This window comes from Oncorhynchus nerka, unplaced genomic scaffold (genome assembly GCF_034236695.1).
Source record: "Oncorhynchus nerka isolate Pitt River unplaced genomic scaffold, Oner_Uvic_2.0 unplaced_scaffold_788, whole genome shotgun sequence".
Classification (NCBI taxonomy): Eukaryota; Metazoa; Chordata; class Actinopteri; order Salmoniformes; family Salmonidae; genus Oncorhynchus; species Oncorhynchus nerka.
In genome coordinates, this window is record NW_027040447.1 from 220,806 (window position 1) to 227,194 (window position 6,389).

Sequence of the window (6,389 nt, forward strand, 5' to 3'; positions counted from 1 at the left end):
CATACGAAATAGCAATTCCTTACATCTGTTACGAACAGAGTGGACTAAGTTTTGTAGACCTTATCCTTTGCCAACATTTAAAAAAACATTTGCGTTGTTTCGAAGGAGCGCATGGGCAAATTGAGATTTTGCACACACGCACTTCACAGAGTAGGCGTTCCCTAACGGAAATATGCAAATATTTCCTAGAACGAGCAAATAGGATCTCGTTGCGTCGTTCTTGGCTCTGCCCCTCCTTGCATGGCCTGCCCACTGTGACTAATTTTTCCCCATTGGAAACAACAGGCTGTGGTCTATCTTGGGTTAGTCATAAACATCTTTGCCAGAGCTGCTGCTTCTTAACATCTATATACCACTATTACATACCACCATCTAACATCTATATACCACTATTACATACTGTACCACCATCTAACATCTATATACCACTATTACATACCACCATCTAACATCTATATACCACTATTACATACCACCATCTAACATCTATATACCACTATTATATACCACCATCTAACATCTATATACCACTATTACATACCACCATCTAACATCTATATACCACTATTACATACCACCATCTAACATCTATATACCACTATTACATACTGTACCACCATCTATATACCACTATTACATACTGTACCACCATCTAACATCTATATACCACTATTACATACCACCATCTAACATCTATATACCACTATTACATACTGCACCACCATCTATATACCACTATTACATACCACCATCTATATACCACTATTACCACCATCTAACATCTATATACCACTATTACATACCACCATCTATATACCACTATTACATACCACCATCTATATACCACTATTACATACTGTACCACCATCTATATACCACTATTACATACCACCATCTATATACCACTATTACATACCACCATCTATATACCACTATTACATACCACCATCTATATATACTATTACATACCACCATCTAACATCTATATACCACTATTATACACCACCATCTATATACCACTATTACATACCACCATCTAACATCTATATACCACTATTACACACCACCATCTATATACCACTATTACATACCACCATCTATATACCACTATTACATACCACCATCTATATACCACTATTACATACCACCATCTAACATCTATATACCACTATTACACACCACCATCTATATACCACTATTACATACCACCATCTATATACCACTATTACATACCACCATCTATATACCACTATTACATACCACCATCTATATACCACTATTACATACCACCATCTATATACCACTATTACACACCACCATCTATATACCACTATTACACACCACCATCTATATACCACTATTACATACCACCATCTATATACCACTATTACATACCACCATCTGTATAACCATCTATATACCACTATTACATACCACCATCTATATACCACTATTATACCACCATCTATATACCACTATTACATACTGTACCACCATCTATATACCACTATTACATACCACCATCTATATACCACTATTACATACCACCATCTATATACCACTATTACATACTGTACCACCATCTAACATCTATATACCACTATTACATACATCTACCATCTATATACCACTATTACACACCACCATCTATATACCACTATTATATACCACCATCTAACATCTATATACCACTATTACATACCACCATCTAACATCTATATACCACTATTACATACCACCATCTAACATCTATATACCACTATTACATACCACCATCTAACATCTATATACCACTATTACATACCACCATCTATATACCACTATTACATACCACCATCTATATACCACTATTACATACCACCATCTATATACCACTATTACATACCACCATCTATATACCACTATTACATACCACCATCTATATACCACTATTACATACCACCATCTATATACCACTATTACATACCACCATCTATATACCACTATTACATACCACCATCTATATACCACTATTACATACCACCATCTATATACCACTATTACACACCACCATCTATATACCACTATTACACACCACCATCTATATACCACTATTACATACACCATCCATCTATATACCACTATTACACACCACCATCTATATACCACTATTACACACCACCATCTATATACCACTATTACACACCACCATCTATATACCACTATTACATACCACCATCTATATACCACTATTACACACCAACATCTATATACCACTATTACACACCACCATCTATATATCCATATACTATTACCACCACCATCTATATACCACTATTACACACCACCATCTATATACCACTATTACATACCACCATCTATATACCACTATTACACACCACCATCTATATACCACTATTACATACCACCATCTATATACCACTATTACACACCACCATCTATATACCACTATTACATACCACCATCTAACATCTATATACCACTATTACACACCACCATCTATATACCACTATTACATACCACTATTACATACCACCAACTATATACCACTATTACATACCACCATCTATATACCACTATTACATACCACCATCTATATACCACTATTACATACCACCATCTATATACCACTATTACATACCACCATCTATATACCACTATTACACACCACCATCTATATACCACTATTACACACCACCATCTATATACCACTATTACATACCACCATCTATATACCACTATTACATACCACCATCTATATACCACCATCTATATACCACCATCTATATACCACCATCTAACATCTATATACCACTATTACATACCACCATCTAACATCTATATACCACTATTACACACCACCATCTAACATCTATATACCACTATTACATACCACCATCTATATACCACTATTACATACCACCATCTATATACCACTATTACACACCACCATCTATATACCACTATTACATACCACCATCTATATACCACTATTACATACCACCATCTATGTACCAGTATTACACACCACCATCTATATACCACTATTACATACCACCATCTATATACCACTATTACATACCACCATCTATATACCACTATTACATACCACCATCTATATACCACTATTACATACCACCATCTATATACCACTATTACATACCACCATCTATATACCACTATTACATACCACCATCTATATACCACTATTACACACCACCATCTATATACCACTATTACATACCACCATCTATATACCACTATTACATACCACCATCTATATACCACTATTACACACCACCATCTATATACCACTATTACACACCACCATCTATATACCACTATTACATACCACCATCTATATACCACTATTACATACACCACCATCTATATACCACTATTACACACCACCATCTATATACCACTATTACACACCACCATCTATATACCACTATTACATACCACCATCTATATACCACTATTACACACCACCATCTATATACCACTATTACACACCACCATCTATATACCACTATTACACACCACCATCTATATACCACTATTACATACCCCCATCTATATACCACTATTACATACCACCATCTATATACCACTATTACATACCACCATCTATATACCACTATTACATACCACCATCTAACATCTATATACCACTATTACACACCACCATCTATATACCACTATTACATACCACCATCTATATACCACTATTACATACCACCATCTATATACCACTATTACATACCACCATCTATATACCACTATTACATACCACCATCTAACATCTATATACCACTATTACACACCACCATCTATATACCACTATTACATACCACCATCTATATACCACTATTACATACCACCATCTATATACCACTATTACACACCACCATCTATATACCACTATTACACACCACCATCTATATACCACTATTACACACCACCATCTATATACCACTATTACACACCACCATCTATATACCACTATTACATACCACCATCTATATACCACTATTACACACCACCATCTATATACCACCATCTATATACCACTATTACACACCACCATCTATATACCACTATTACATACCACCATCTATATACCACTATTACACACCACCATCTATATACCACTATTACATACCACCATCTATATACCACTATTACATACCACCATCTATATACCACTATTACACACCACCATCTAACATCTATATACCACTATTACACACCACCATCTATATACCACTATTACACACCACCATCTATATACCACCATCTATATACCACCATCTAACATCTATATACCACTATTACACACCACCATCTAACATCTATATACCACTATTACATACCACCATCTAACATCTATATACCACTATTACACACCACCATCTAACATCTATATACCACTATTACATACCACCATCTATATACCACTATTACATACCACCATCTATATACCACTATTACATACCACCATCTATATACCACTATTACACACCACCATCTATATACCACTATTACATACCACCATCTATATACCACTATTACATACCACCATCTATATACCACTATTACATACCCCCATCTATATACCACTATTACATACCACCATCTATATACCACTATTACATACCACCATCTATATACCACTATTACACACCACCATCTATATACCACTATTACACACCACCATCTATATACCACTATTACACACCACCATCTATATACCACTATTACACACCACCATCTATATACCACTATTACATACCACCATCTATATACCACTATTACACACCACCATCTATATACCACTATTACATACCACCATCTATATACCACTATTACACACCACCATCTATATACCACTATTACACACCACCATCTATATACCACTATTACATACCACCATCTATATACCACTATTACACACCACCATCTATATACCACTATTACATACCACCATCTATATACCACTATTACACACCACCATCTATATACCACTATTACATACCACCATCTATATACCACTATTACACACCACCATCTATATACCACTATTACATACCACCATCTAACATCTATATACCACTATTACACACCACCATCTATATACCACTATTACATACCACTATTACATACCACCATCTATATACCACTATTACATACCACCATCTATATACCACTATTACATACCACTATTACATACCACCAACTATATACCACTATTACATACCACCATCTATATACCACTATTACATACCACCATCTATATACCACTATTACACACCACCATCTATATACCACTATTACATACCACCATCTATATACCACTATTACATACCACCATCTATATACCACCATCTATATACCACCATCTATATACCACCATCTAACATCTATATACCACTATTACATACCACCATCTAACATCTATATACCACTATTACACACCACCATCTAACATCTATATACCACTATTACATACCACCATCTATATACCACTATTACACACCACCATCTATATACCACTATTACATACCACCATCTATATACCACTATTACATACCACCATCTATATACCACTATTACATACCACCATCTATATACCACTATTACACACCACCATCTATATACCACTATTACATACCACCATCTATATACCACTATTACATACCACCATCTATATACCACTATTACATACCACCATCTATATACCACTATTACATACCACCATCTATATACCACTATTACATACCACCATCTATATACCACTATTACATACCACCATCTATATACCACTATTACACACCACCATCTATATACCACTATTACATACCACCATCTATATACCACTATTACATACCACCATCTATATACCACTATTACACACCACCATCTATATACCACTATTACACACCACCATCTATATACCACTATTACATACCACCATCTATATACCACTATTACACACCACCATCTATATACCACTATTACATACCACCATCTATATACCACTATTACATACCACTAACATCTATATACCACTATTACATACCACCATCTATATACCACCATCTATATACCACTATTACACACCACCATCTATATACCACCATCTATATACCACTATTACACACCACCATCTATATACCACTATTACATACCACCATCTATATACCACTATTACACACCACCATCTATATACCACTATTACACACCACCATCTATATACCACTATTACATACCACCATCTATATACCACTATTACATACCACCATCTATATACCACTATTACATACCACCATCTATATACCACTATTACACACCACCATCTATATACCACTATTACATACCACCATCTA